The 16,327-nt window shown below is 33.7% G+C and overlaps 1 protein-coding gene and 1 long non-coding RNA gene across 5 annotated transcripts in view; one reads left to right on the plus strand and one right to left on the minus strand.

The window, feature by feature from the left end:
* LOC106661388 overlaps window positions 1–1,747 on the minus strand; it is a 139,828-nt gene extending 138,081 nt beyond the window's left edge. The window contains exon 1 of the long non-coding RNA XR_001339712.2: window positions 1,482–1,747. This is a non-coding gene — a long non-coding RNA (uncharacterized LOC106661388). The remainder of the gene's footprint in view (window positions 1–1,481) is intronic.
* The window catches only part of LOC106661387 (homeotic protein antennapedia-like), a 294,613-nt gene that overhangs the window by 120,100 nt on the left and 158,186 nt on the right, over window positions 1–16,327 (plus strand). The window lies entirely within an intron of this gene.

The raw sequence follows: 16,327 nt of genomic DNA on the forward strand, positions 1-16,327 counted from the left end.
TTTTAACATCTAATTGGCGAAAATAATCTTATTGTATTTTAAATTTATTCTATCGGTGTATTATCCTAGATACAAAACATGTTTTCCTAAAACTCTTTCCTCATACTAGCCTGCAAAAATTAGATCAAATTGTACATAGATATCCAAAACTGCAAAACCTGCAACTGTTTTCAAAAATCTTTTATTTAAAAGGGCTTTAAAAATAATCACTATTCTTTTTCTGAATAATTTTTTAAACTTTAAGTTTAGGTTTTTTCCCGGTCGCCTGATATAGAAGATTGTTGAAGTTTTTTTATTATTTTCTTTTAAAGAGTTCCTTTTTATCCTTTTATTTAATTATTATTATATATTTTCAAGTATCACTCTTAACACAACACACAAGAATGACACAACTCGCACAAAACAAACACTTTGAACCCTGAAGATGATCTCAATAAAGATCGAAACGTTGGCACAATCAAGAAAATGTTTTTCTAAACTCTACGTCACACCAGACCCCATCTCACGATCACCAAATAATCATTAACTAAAGGTCACTAAACACCATACATTTTCATTATATTATGAATTATTTGTAGTACATTGAAATTGCACACTACATAGAAACTGCTTTATGTTACTTTATTTGTTTGCATTTTTATTTTATTATTAGTACTTAAATCTGATTTTCTTGAAAATTTCGTTGATAATTGTAAAGTAAAAGTTAAATTGTAACAACTATTTTTAAAATGGTGGTGTTGCTTTTAAGGGAGAATTTATTCCAGACGTTTGTCATAACTTCTGACAAAAATAAAAATATATTATTGACTTTTGACTAGGAACGTGTTGACATAACTCAACAACTCAAGATTCTCGTATTTCTTGTGCCTTGTTTCTATTCGTTGGGAAATTACTTCGAGTATTTTAATATATAATGTATATATTAATGTTAAAAGAAAATTACAGTAATTAACATTCAACCGCGACTTTTTTTACACTTAATGTTTAATAAATTGGTAAAAAAGGTACAAGTTCCAGGTATAATGCAAGTCGACTGTAATGTCATAGTGCGACTAATTTCTAACCATCTTACTTTAAATATGTCCTCTTTTATGTAGAAAACCTTCAAGGGAGAACAGGAAATCCGATGATGAAACTCAACCTCAAGTATGTTGGGTGAAAAATCCCCCCAAAAAATAACAATCATCTAATGGTTTAGTTAGATTTTGAAGGATTTCCACGAAAGAAATGTTTTTATATTGGGAAAAAAAGCATATTATGATTTTCACTGATTGATTCTGCTGCATCTGGGGAAAATGAGTTACAATGAAACACGTTTTCCATGAATAATAAAAAAGAAAAAGTCAAACTGGTTTTATCCAAGAGGCCCCCAGGCCCCCCTTTTCAATACAAACTATCGCATTGAGAAATGTCGACATCAAATTATTGATAATTGTAATAATTTATGTGGCGATTTGGTTTTCAAAACGAACAAGACTTACCTCTGCTGTTTAGCTGTTTCACCTGTGGGACTTACTCATGGACTGATTGGCTTACCTGGTCAGGTGCCGAAAAATCTATGGGAAAAGTGAAAGCCGACCAGGACAAAACGGTTTTATTGCTGTTTGTTTACAATTGCGTAACGGAACCGATAGTTTTACGAGGCCCTTTCGTCCCCTGGCCATAAAACGTCCTCTGCGGCCCTTTGTCCCTAGAAAGGGACACCACTGTCCATGTCCCGCCAATCTGGGCCGAACTCTGAACACAAAAGCCCGTTTTGTAAATATGTAGTAACATTTCGCAATGTTCGTCAGAGCTATAAATTCACTTTCGACCGGCTTCCATTCATTAGTCGAATTATGCAAAATTAACAAGTATTTTATGAATCAGCTTTAGTTAACATATTTTTTCTGATTACTTATAAACTCCCTTACTTTACCATTTCAGAAATGATCGTATCTGTGATTTTCAACAACGGCTTTGTTTGCGTAGTCCCTTGTGGAAATGGGGGGGGGGGGAATTGGAGGCCGCTCTTGTCCGGCTTAAAAGCCGGGAATTGAGTCATTTTCGAAAAGAGGACCTTCTCGTCCCCCTTTTCACCGGCTCTTTTTATTAACATGGGTCCTTTCAATATCCAGGGATAACAATTTGTCACAACGCTTTTGTGAAAGCTACCCCCCTTTCACCTTCTGTCAAAAAGAGGAAAATAATTATGAGATCGAGTTAAATGATATTGTCAAAACTTTAAACTACTGATTTTCTTGATTATCATTCCTCATATCGATGAATTCGAATCTCATTTGTTATATATAGCAAACGGGTTCAGGCTTATAACTTTGACCTCTTGAAATGCCAAAAATGTGTGTACAAAACAACATGTATAAAAGAAATGATAAATATATAATGAGGAATGTAAATGTAAAATTTTTATATCTATTAGGTTTCGTGGTCAGCTTGACCAAATAAATTATTTTCAATTAATTGAGGTTTTTGGTTGAGATAAAAAATTCAGTGTCATGAGCGGGATTCGAACCCACGACCTTCGGCTAAATACGCAGCTGCTCTACCACTTAAACTGTCTTGAATTCGATCCGTTCGGACACTAACCTCCCACATCAACCTCACCTCTCGAATTTTCCCTCCTTTTTGCCATTTTTCAAATGTCGGGTAATCTATTTGATTCTTGGCGACAAATTAAATGACCTCGGGGAGCTTTCGTGAAGATACTTCGGTTTTGGTTGAGATAAAAAAGTTATATATAAAAAATATATAAAATTTATCTCAACCAAAACCTTAATTAAATAATTAATTTAAAACAATTTATTTTGGTCAATTAAAAGATTAATTTATAATATATATTGGACGATAGTCAATAAAATTCTTTGTATCAGAGAACACAGAGAAGAAGAAAGTTAACCGATTTCCATTTATGAAAATCGTTTCTTCTTTGTTCCTAAGTTGCAATATCTGACTTGTAGGTTCTCAAGTAACAGATGGCCACCATCACACACAAGTGTTTGAAACAGTCCTTATAAACACTGGTCCAGGTTTGCCCACCCAAGTGTAAATGTTTAGCGTTCTCAACATCCTCTCTGCCGCGTCTAGTGTGTTTTGACTTTGTTTTAAGAAACGATCGAGAATTTAGCATTCTGTAAAGATTCTGCAGTCCGACAGGGGCAAATTTATAACGGATTGATTGGGTTCAATATTCTTTTGTTTTTCCAAAGGTGGAAGAGGAATTTGTAAACTGTCCAGATGAAAATTAATAATCATGATTGCAATCAAAATGTAATTCAATTTTTTTAAAAGTTTTATTATTTGGGATGAAGCATGAAAACGACAGAGTAAGGAAGCGTAACGTTTAGAAACTTTTCGAATAATAATAAATAATAAATACCAGTTATAATATTTTAAAATTTAGGGTCTAAACTGACTTATTATTGATTTCATTTTATAAAAACGATCCTTAGACATCATTTCTGTAAGAAGTTCACAATCCCTTCAAGTTCACAACATAAATCAGCCCTAAGTCCGCTTTTCTTTTGGAATTTAATAACAATGTTTTCGCTGTGCTCAATTCATGATACGATTATAAGAGTATAGTAGGATGCAAGGTGTAGTATTATCCAAGCACTGAAGACATGGCTTTTTGTGCTTTTCCTAGTTCCTTAGATCTGTTCAATTAATTCAATCATTCTTTTAAGAATTGGTAGGGACTATCAACACACCAATCTTTCGCAGTTTATGTTGTGAATGTGTTTTCTCAGATGTCAGTGACTAGTACATAGTTTTATCACTCTATTGTAGCAATGTGCTTGTCATTTTTAGGAAGGGTTCTTTAATCTGTCCGGCACCTCTGGAGTGCTTTCGATATTCCGTATGTTTTTTGTGGACCCTATAGAGGAGTCTATGTTTGATCTTGTTATCCCTCGTATAGGTTCTAGGGCTATAGGCTATACACGATCATCTACTGGACAGTTTATTTACTATTAGTTACCTATATTTCTTTTGTGACCAAGCACCCAAGATTTTAAATGCAGTCACCAATTACTTTGTACCTGACATTTTACGTGCTTTTACGGATAGCTGGCTTTCTGATGGTAGAGTATGTTTTTGCTAGTGCAACTTCTTTTACGATTTTCCAGGGGACAATCATCGACAGCATGTTTTTCAGCTCAAACAGAGGTGTACTTTCCTAATGAATTTGATCGCTCGTATTTTATTCAGCCCCTATGCTGGTTTTAACGCTATCTGCTTAACATATAATTGTATTTGATTTTATTCTGATTTTTTCTGATCCTTATTAGTCTGGTAAAACTAATTAGGATGCTGGAAAAGATGTTTCCACGATGGTAATCCGATTTCTAAGGTCTGGTTTTGTTTGTTATTGTTGTATGCCGGAAATATTTTCTATCGTTACACGTTTTCAAAGGAGTGGCCAATCTTTGCATACAACCTATTTTTTGGATAACTGTTTTTTTTTTCTAACGTTCACCATTTTAATGAGCCATAGGATATCTTAGGTTTCATTACATCCGATTATAGCCAATTTTCGGTTTAAGTTCCTGCGGTTTTTCTTGTTATCATTGGAGATATCCATTGTTATATTTGCAGATAATTAATTTTTATCTCAACTAAAAACCGTAATTAATTGAAATATATTAATTGGTCAAGCGGACCACGAAACTAGTGAATTGAATAAGTTTAAATGAGGAATACCTTCACTAAAGCTCTCCCTGGCTATTTCATTTGTAGAGAATAGAATCAAATAGATTACACGACATTTGAAAAATGGCAAAAAGGAGGGAAAATTTAAAAGGTGGGGTTTAGATGGGAAGTTAGTGTCCGAGTGGATCGAGGTCACGATAGCTCAAGTGGTAGAGCAGCGGCCTATCTAGCCGAAGATCGTGGGTTCCAATCAACTAAAAACCTTAATTAATTGAAATATATTAATTGGTCAAGCGGATCACGAAACTAGTGAATTGGAGATATTATTGGAGATGGTTGACAGCAATCCTTTTCGACCAATGAATTGATAAACTCACTCCACGTTGGTTAATTCTATATTCTGTTTAACCCGAGCTCGACGACCGTTCAGAATTGATCGACGTTCATCACTTGATCTCGGATCAATAGAGATTGAAAAACGCCGATATTTGTGTTGAACTCCGTTCAGTACTGAACCAAGGTTAAACGAAGTTGGTGCAACGGGCCCTTAGTGTTATTTTGACTTAATCTTCATCCATTTTACACGAATTATTTTTGATTGAGGAAATTATTAGTGCAATAAAAATAATGTATTAAATCTTATTTTAGAAATTCTCCATAAATTAAGCTAATATTTAACAATTAAATTTGTTTTCTGGTAATTGTCAACCTGGTTCTTGGTTTTTAGACATACAATTCTTGTTTTCATGGCCAACTATTTCAAAGAGTATTTTTTATAAAAAATCTAATTTTAATGAATATTGAAGTGTAATATGTTTTATTCAAGATAAATCAATGTAAAATGTCGGCTATATAATATCCCTGATCTCACCTTTGTGCTTTTTGCCCTTTTTTTTTTACTAGCATTGTTTATTTGTACTAGTACTTCCTTTTTCTATTTTTTGAGTCCTAAAAAGTTTTATCCCCACTAGCTAATTGCCGTACTAGATAATTGAAGAAAGACGGAATCGGAACAATAATTCCAGAAGGATGACCTCGTTAGAGGATTAAATTCAATTAAATCACTCCTCAGCGGCTGGTCTAATTGAAAGAAAAATAATTAAAGACAGCTGTAAAATGACTGTTCATGCCCATGCCAAGGAAGGAGCGGAAAAAACTGGGATGGGGTGAGGCGGTTGATAAGTTATGGAGGGCAAAAACCGAATTACTGGTTCTGTTATTGTTGTAAGCAATTAGAGTTTATCGGAGCGAATAATTGGTGACTGCCAGCTGTTAGCCCTCTGTATCAACACGACTCCGTTGGGGCCATCGTTGAAAATATATGACTCTATCCTTTCTCACAAACGTTGTCGACGCAGCATCGGTGCTCTGACCAGTGCCAACATCATCTAAATTAACCGATGATGAATTAATTTAGATTAACTGGTATCTACCTTTTATCTTCCAAGTTAAATAAAAAATGCAATTTGAAAACGTGAAGGAGGGTAAGAATGATATTTTGCCTCAGAATTTTGCTGGTCTTTGAACGGATAATAATTTATACATTGCCTAGATCAGTTTTAAGTTAATGTCCTGTAATTAAAAGTAAATGTACCCTCTGTAGTAAGTTTATCCGCCACTACGCAATATTCTAAAATGGTAAAAATTTACTTACCTCTCATTTCTGTACTACTCCATTTTTTCTGTAAACGGATATTTTATTACTAACATCATAGAGTTCAATTTTTTTAAATAAAAAACAAAATAAAATCTGTAATTTTTGGCTAAAAATTTAGAATGGTACAGAAATGAGAGGTAAAATAAATTTGACGATCAGTAGTCATGAATTTTGGAATTGGTTCATAATATTTTGGATTACATTTAACCTTAACAAATGTTACTGTCATTAAAAATTCTAATCCATTTATGTTTCAGTGGTCAATTGACCAAGTTACTTCTTTCAATTAATTATGCTTTTTATGTAATATCTTGGTTGAGATAACAAAGTCAGTGTCACAAGCGGGATTCGAATCGACGGCCTTCGGCTAAATACACCTCTGCTCTACCACTTGAGCTATCGTGACTTCGATCCTCTCGGACAATAATACAAATACTACTGAGCCGAATGTCATGGGTTCGAATCCCGCTCGTGACACTAACTTTTTCATCTCAGCCAATGCCTTACATAAAAAATATAATTAAATGAAATAATTATATGGTCAATTATGCCCACCAAACATAAATGGGTTAATATTACTGATATACATAGAATTTACTTACACCCAAAAGAAAGTTTCTTTTCTCATTTGGGCTTGAAACTTTTACACTTAAAATACCTACTTTAAAAAATTCCAAATTGATCGAAATTGATGGCACTGCAGGTTTATCACTCCGGCTACAAGAGGCTGGTCATAATTTTTATATTACTGAGTTTGTGGCTTAGTATCGTGTGGATTAATGATGTAATTATCGATAAACTTCAAGTATGGATTTCATAACAATTGTAAGGAAGGAAAATTTAGGAATTTTTTATCATGATAAATTAATAAAAGAAGCAAAAAATAAACTCTATTGCATTTACTTGAACCCAACGTGCAATTGTACTTCAAGTACTTTGCCTACAACATTTAAAGTTGAATAATAATTTAATTTAAAACAACAATTAACATAATTTAAAAGGAAATTACTACAGTCTAACTCGATTGATGGCCCATATTTCCATAAAATAGCCATGATACTTACCATAAACTAGTACATTGGAAACATACCGATAGATTTGGAAATCCGTTTTGAAATTTACAAAAAGTGAGACTTTTCACAGACATATCGTTTAAACATAGTATATTTCTGCTTGTGAAGAAAAAACAATTAAACACGTTTCTAAAGTAAATAGATTTGATATATTATTTGTATTGCAAATGATTTTTCTTTGAAAAAAATAGAAACTGCAATCAATATGATTTTCTAAATGTAGGAGCCGAGTAATCATTATGATAATTTGATATTGTGATTTGAATAAAATATGAAAATAAAAATTATATTTTTTCGGACCTAGCGGTTATGTAGGATGTAGTAAGAAAGGGAAAAGCCGCCCCTTCCCCGAGATGATAAGTTCCGTTTTGATTTTTATCGATCCTGCATTGTCGTAAACAGTTCTATCGCTTAATTTAAAAAAAAATTCTTCTTCGATTGTATCACAATATTTACATCTTAATTACATATTTTCCTATAATAAAATCGATTCTTCGTAAAGGGATAAAATATAACGGAAACCCTCTGTCAAGTGGAGGAGAAAGGACGCGATCCGTAAGCCGGCCTACTTTCTACCGGGGCAATAAATTATTTAAATTTTTGAAAACGTATCCGCCGCGGAAAGGGAAAATTCATTCTCTGGTCTGTCCCGCCTGGTTGGTGAGGAACCTTTTTGTGAACCGGTCCACGATTAGTCACCAGCGCTCTACAGCCTTGTACCTCTTTTTATAACACGGCTGGTTCTTTTTTTTTCTGCCGAAGGAAGTTTACACAAAAAATGCTCTGTTTATATCGGTACTTTCTTAAAAACATTATAACAACTAGGCATTCCAATTTATGTAAAAAAAAAAATGTACAACAGAGTCCTGGTGGTTCAAACCTTTTGGGATCGATCCCTGTTCGGATTGGCGGAATAACTTCAATAATGTAGAAGCAATCAGTAAAAAAATTCTTGTAGGTACAGAGGGACAGGTGATATACAGACGTGTACGTTGAAAAATAAGCTGGAAAAGGAAAAGGGCAATAGTGATAGTGAGTTAAGACATACGGACCATATAGTTCTGCCTATACTCGCAGATTAGGCTTACGGATGCGTGTTTAATCATTCTGTCGAAACCTACCACTGAAGATGCAGAGGAGCCGAAACCCGTCTCACTGACCAAAATAACGATGAAAGGCGGACCAAAAACAATTAGATTCGGAAAGGATCGAACTACCAGTACATCACCACACAGACCTCACAATTTTAGGATGAAGGTGCAGCGAAAAATCGGCACTAGGCTTTGTAACGGGCAAGGCCGCATAACTGATTACTTTTAAATTGTTCCAAACTAAAAAATTACTTTCCTGACTACCGAACATTTTTGGATTAACCGGACTCCACTGCAATTCCCAATCCAACTAGAATAATTTCATTAATGGAAATGTTTCTATTGACTAAACAATTGTAAAATATTGCATTTTGCTATCCATTCAGCATTATTAATGTCAAAGCGAAAATATTTTTATGTAGGAAAGGTTCGTCAAAATTTTATCTTTTTTGATACTTAGACATATTTTTTAAATTTTATTTTAAAAAATACATGACAGTCAGCAGTATTGTTACAGTGCTTTACAGAAGAAACAAAGTACAGAAAAGAATTAAATCTACTCTATTCTTATTATGATTCTTGGGCATTTTTCATTTTAATTAATTGCGCAATTAATTGTGCAAACTCATTAATATTTATGCGTGAACCATTTAAGTAAGCGTTGAAAACTAATGTTATGAATATGTAGACCGTAGTGTAATGTTAAAATTCAAAATATGAGGAAATAAACATTTTGATTAGATTTTTTTAGTGTTTTATAAAGACAAAACTCTCTTTATCACATTGCATAGAAGCTACTAACTGTTCCCATTTTAGTTCTATATTTTTTATTTACCTCTATGTCATTTCCATTACTTCAATATATCATGAGATAATAATGTTAAGCACGTATCGGCTAAGCATTAGTCCTTCCTTATGTTTGAGTGTACCATTAGAGTTATTTTTCAGAAGTAATGTGAACCTGGTACTATGACAGTACCAGTCCCCATAAATATTTTCTTTGTCAAATGTGTTTTTAACGAAACATCTTCATCTAAATGGGTCGTGAGAAGTGTTTGAAAAGTGATTTAAACAATTTTGACTAAGAATTTTGGTTTTATAACTAGCTATCCGTTGGATGTTGAGGTTGAAACCAATATAAAAATTTCCAAATGAATATTAAAAAATTCCCAGGTATATACCGGGATTGGAACCAGAACCTGTAGAGGGGCAAATACGAGTCGGAGTATCGTAGAGTACCACTGGGCTACCTCGGTCACATTGTCTTGGAATTTATCATAAATTATTTCAGTTTTTGTTCTTACCTTAGTGTCTATGATTCAACCTCTCTCCTTTTCACGCAACGTGGGAAACTGCAGAGGCGAGTTATGCTCTACCTGATTTGGCTGAAAATGCGTTGTAATATCGCACAAGAACTTGTTCACATATGTCTAATGTTATCTTTATGGTAGGACTCAATCAAATGTCATAACTTAAGAGGAATAAAGCGAAAATGAGTGTGATTTATAATTCGGTTTGGTGTCGTTTCCGATTATTTTGGTTTTTCAAAAGTTTCGTTTTTGAGCATCTCTCCATCTACAGTGTATGATCTGGGTAGAGAAAAGAAAACAAAGGAAAAACATGAAACTATAACGCATCTGAAGACCATATCAGTTAGGACAAGAACACGGAAATGATCGGAATCAATTATACTAAAACTATTAAAATATTAGTTTTATAAATATTATCAATTATAATAAAACTAAATTATACTATTAAAAAGGTGTAGTTACTTAGTAGCAACCTGTAATTTACTTTATAGTTATCTCTCTTAATTGATGCTAAACTAAAGAATACATACTTTGTGATCTAATACATAGTATATTTTTACTTAACACTGTATTCATTAAGGTATAACATATTTTTTGTAAATAAAACAAAATTGAATCAAAATAATTTTCTTAGAATCTAGACGATCAGGTTGTAAATGTTATATGTATATATTTTATTGTGAATATAAATCGTGGATAAACAGTTGACAGTCATCAATTAATAAAACAACATTTCAATTAAAAATTTGACCATAAAAAATGGCCGGTGCTACGGGCAATATATATATATATACATTATACATTTGACCAAAATAGTGACTCTTCCACAGTCATTGTTCAAAATGTGCCGACAAACGTCAAATCAGCAAGGCGGACAAGTGTCTACGGCATACACAATGGTCATTAATCAGCCGCTGAAATAGTGACTAGGAACCCCGGCCATTGGTTATCTTCTGTAGACCATATGCCGTTACGTCATGTGTTTCAGATGACTGCTCCAACATGGCTGAGCCCCCCCCCCCCAGGTGCATCGGGTCGAAGTGGACAGCACGCTATGTGGAAACAATAAAATAATCACCATGTAATAAGGCAGGAGTGATTACTTTAAATACATGTTTATATGATTTTGGTAGCAACACTATTGCTTTGTGGATTTATTAAATACCAACTTTGAGGATTACAGTAAATGAAAGAAATTAGGAGGGAATTTATACTGGGGACTTCAGTGTCACTGTAATTTTATAGTACTTCAAGTTAGTAGTTCAAGCAGTATGTCAATTGATAATAAAACCAGAAAATAACCACCAATACCGAATAATCACGCCCAAAATGCCACGGAAAAATAATTTTTCAACAGGATAAAAAATTTTGGAGTTTACCACGCAACCATGAAATAAACCAACCATTGCCACTAAGGTTATTAAATTCGTAAACTATGAAATTAGGGCTAGGACTTATTCAAAATTATTCAAAAATTTCCGGAAATACCGGCAATTATTTTGATATTGACGTTTCAGGTATTAGAGTTACAATAGTTAAGGGCATTGTTGGCCTCACGGGCGGTTTCTTGCGGCTGCCAAATTTATAAGAATTGTAATAACGAAAAAAAAGAAAACATAATTAATTAATAATGACAATCCTTCTTATTTCCCATAATTTAACAAGCCGTTTCAATTTACGGGACCAAATTAAGACTGTGTCAAAGTCATAAATATTTATAATTATAAATGTATAATAATAAGTATTAACTGAATTGAACAGCCCAGGTTGTTTATTTATGTATAAATGTATTCAACGTTGAATAAATTATTCAAAAATTTCCGGAAATACCAGCAATTATTTTGATATTGACGTTTCAGGTAGTAGGGTTATATTTTAATACTTGTCAACGCATTAATTATAACTGCGATTAAAAAATTGCTTTTTTAATTTAATTTAAATATGTCCAAGATTTGGGCAAGGTAATTTTGTTTATGTAATATTTTTTCCTTCTTTTGTTTACTCTAGTAGTGACCTTAAGAGTGTAATTTACATATTATATATATATTGACTTATTTTTTTTCAAAATTTGAACACAGTAATTCAAAACAGAAAGAGTTTAAAATTATGTATGTCCATCAATTAATATGCAATGTAAAAAATTCACTTGTGTACTTTTATAATTGCTAGAATGGTTGAGATCGTTGGGTGTCAGATTATTCAATTTTTTGGGGAAAGTGTATAATAATTTAACAATTTATTATGAAGTTGTTTGTCTCCAGGATACCGGACTGGTTAATGGAGTCGTCCGCTTTACGACCTTGCATATCGCGACGTCTATTGTGCAATCTCAACTATTGTTCAGACCACTTCGTTGAGCTGAAGGTGTTTACCAGATTATTAAGGACTCCCGACTGTATCCAACCTGCATAGTCCTTTGCACTGATAGACCATAGTCCAAGAGTTGTTCTGCTGATGTCATCTTTTTTCTGGCAAAATTTGCTCAGGCATGATTCTTTCTTAACGTATGCCACTGGAGTCTCCAGGATCGCGCCAGAGTCCTACTATCCATCTAGTCCTAAACTATAATAATGCCTAAAAATTGTATAATGCTAATTACATTAAGTTCGATTACGATCGAAATTGAGGTTTCTAGTTGAGGTGTGCTGGTTGATGGGTAGTGTAAGAATTTCAGCTGATGTTGGTCTTTACATCCACGATTTGGTTTTTCTGTATTTTGCAATCACCCTCTAGTGTAGTACCATGCTGATTGTAATCTACTCAACTAATATAATAATATAATAAAATGCAATACCGATTGGTTAAATTGGCACCTTTAATAGAGGTATAACAGCGTTTTATATGAAACAATTGTTAAAGAGTCGTTATCATTGAAAAGTAAAAATCTTCTCAATCGGCCCCTTTTATTTTCCGAGCAAGGGCGAAAAGTGGTTTCACGATGTTAGACTATATATAACGATACTTGAGGGAGCTGGTGATGATGGTATCATGGCTCCCCTAGTTGGCCCCTTTCAGTTCCACCCCAATCCCCCACTTTGCCGAATTCCGACTTCCCTAAATTATACCCTGTTCTTTCCTAGGGGATGGTCTTTGTTTTTAATGGAAAAAGGGGATTTTTCTAAATTTTTTGAAGAGATGGGGGGGTTGTTGAAATTGATTTCAATCATCGGGCCTCCTGTGCAGTTTTTTTGAACCCTTCAAGCGATTGTCTGAGGCAATCCTCGGGATCTTGGGTTTATCCGATCGATCTTATCGAGATTGTCGTCGGAATGTGGCAACAGTTGTCTCTTTTCAAGACCACCCGTGAAGGGATATCGGAAAGAAAATCTGCCGGTCTTGCCCTGTCGTGAATTTCCATTTTGATGGATATGTTTTCTACGGAACTACTGTTAAGATTTAGCAATTCACTTCGAGTTTGCAGACGCTATTGGAAGTCATTCCAGCGTGAATTTGTAATAATTGTGATAAACAATGCGGATATATGAAATATTTCGTTTTGTTTTGACGCCGAAAGGTGTATTTTTATATATCAGGTATAAGACATTGATACGCAGTTTTTCTACAAATTATTCTCAACAGTCAGTCGTTAATCAAATTTTCAAACGTGACCTATAGTGGAAAAGGCGAAAATAAATCGAAACCGGTCTTGGGGAAATGATTAATGGCCGATGGCTGTAGGTGGTATTACGTCACGGGTCCCCGTTTATTCAAATCAATTAATTACGCAATTATCTCACCCTTCCACCATCTCCCGGCCGTTGTTTTGCGCCGTATATCAAAGTCCGCGATTGTCGGGCCCCTGGGCGAGCATAAAATCCGGGATTTGTCAATTTGAAGAGCCTATTTTTTGATATTTTTGTCCACCATCGGCACGGGATACGTCAAACGGCATCAATTCTCGCAATTATACCTTACCGCTCTTATTCCTAACAATAAACTCATCGGTGTAACAATTTGGATAAGAAAGTTTAGAAATGGGTTGGACGTGGCGTAATGCCCCGTCGGTTTCATACATATTCAGCAGTTGCGGCCCATGATAGTAACATTAATATTTAAAGTGCTCAGTGACGGAGAAAAATTAGTTAATTACAGATCGCGGGGTATATATTTATTAGCCGGTAGCCAACCTGACCGAAATTATATTTCTGATCTTGATTTTAGATTCAGTATATCAGCACCTGCAACAATCACAGAGCGATACTGTTGTGAATAAAGCCTCTCGGATGTTATCTCCCCTTAATTAAATAGCTACATTTTTAGTTTATTAATATCTATTTAATGGATTCAATTTATCTATTTTTAAACGTCGGACGTTGCATGCGATATTTATCGACTTTACGATCCTAATGTTTTCGAGAAATGTAATTGAACGAAACTGAATTAATTCATTTTATGCACTCTAGCAATATAGAAATCACAAGTTATCCCATTTCGTACTGAGTAAAACCTAGTAGATTTTATCTTGATTTTAATTAACCCATACATCAAAGTGAAGTATAAAACGCTGGAAATGCTTGATTATGGCAACACACTAAGTTAAATCGTAAAATAGATTTTGTAATATGAATAATCTGAAACAATAATCTTATCTAATATTAATAATCTCTCATAAATTATTTTTCTATTTTTACCAAACCAGCTTTTTACCATCTCAACATTTAAAAGTACTAATCCATTTACGTTTTAGTGGTCAATTGACCAAGTTACTTCTTTCAATTAATTATTCTTTTTGTGTAAGGTCTTGGTTGAGATAAAAAAGTCAGTGTAACGAGCAGGATTCGAACCCACGACCTTCGGCTAAATACGCCGGTGCTCTACCACTTGAGCTATCGTGACTTTGATCCACTCTGACACCAACCTACCTTTCGAATTTTCCTCCTTTTTGCCATTTTTCAAATGTCGTGTAATCAGGATTCGATTCTCGGAGAGAAATGAAATTGCCACGGAGAACTTTAGTGAAGATATACTTCGTTTTATTTATTAAATCCATTATATTTCGTGGTCCGATTGACCAAATAACTTCTTTCAATTTCAATTCAAAACCTAGTATGGATCGAAGTCAGATAGCGGTAGAGCAGCGGCGTATTTAGGCGAAGATCGTGGGTTCGAATCCCGCTCGTGACACTGACTTTTTTATCTCATCCAAGACCTTACATAAAAAAAATAATTAATTTAAAAGTACGTTTTTACGATTTTTGAGACGAATCTCAAGTACAGGTATTTAGTCAAAATATTGCTGCACGATCTTTTAAACGGTTCGTCTAAAGTTAAGTTTGCCAACAATTCCTTGATTATTCCTCTGAATACTTTTGAAACTAAATATGACAATAATTATTATGCTAATATCAAAAATATTGCGTGCATAAAGCTTAATGGTAATAATAATAATTTCCCGATTTTATTAGAGTAGATTTTGCGATAATATAAATTATAGCCTTCAATATTAATTTTTATTACATTGCCTTACATTTTATATATTATATACATCTACAATGGCCTTATGTATATTAGCCATTTTATATCATCGATTTGTTTAATTCTCTAAGAACGACCAAATTCAATGGTGACAAAACAAAACATTTACCATATGAAATATGATTTGAGCGATTTATCAAAAATTTTGTAACTTCATCGTTACCGATCATTTTGGTTTGCCTATCCTCCGTGATACATTCCCATTGAACTAAGGATTTATTTTTGAACGCATTGACTGAACTGTTACGTTTTTGTCATATTGATATGACGTAGATAAAGTCTGAAAATTTGTCTACGTAGTATGCAGTTGAACCAAGTACATATTTTTACACCATGATCTGATGAATCTATGTTTTTGTAGGTTTGGTATGCCACAGATGAAAATTGAAGTGACCCAAGTTAAACCCCTAGTTTAACTAATTTTACTAATGAGATTTTTAACAAATCATCTTGTTGAACACAATACAATTATTTACTATAAATAACCTTGGGTATTATTTACTATATAAAAAAAACTTTGGGTTGCGGTCTTTTTGATCAAAAAATACCATTTGTAAGTGCGTCGGGTACAAGGGACCTTATATTACACTGATGAGCGCAAACAACGCCTAAACCGATGCGGCCGCGGACGCCACAGTCAAGTAGTTTTGTGTCATTTCTTACAAATTCTATTTTTTGTGCAGTACTATCAGGAGTCAAACCGAAGAGTTTGAACGTACCATCGCTCTTCAACAAAACAAAAATCGAAGTTCTGTAAACAGTAGCTTTGCAAAGAAGAACGGCAGAGACGTTGAGACAAAGAGGAAGCCCAGATAACAAATAAATTTATTACACATGTACATCTGCACATCCGATCAAGAATTTACTGCTTATTTTGAAATCGCATGAAATTGACCCTCTTATAACCAGTATTTTTTTATTTTACATTTTAACATAGATCTTTTAGAGAAAAAACAATTTTCTTACAAGTGTTCTCTTCAAAATACTTCCGCTTCTGGGAAAATGAATTTTAATGTTGTGGGAGCTGTTTAATAATTCACTTTTGTCCGAATATTAATTTTAATCTAATGTATA

Source organism: Cimex lectularius, unplaced genomic scaffold, assembly GCF_000648675.2.
Source record: "Cimex lectularius strain Harlan isolate CLEC.00 unplaced genomic scaffold, Clec_2.1 scaffold18, whole genome shotgun sequence".
In the NCBI taxonomy this organism is placed as follows: domain Eukaryota; kingdom Metazoa; phylum Arthropoda; class Insecta; order Hemiptera; family Cimicidae; genus Cimex; species Cimex lectularius.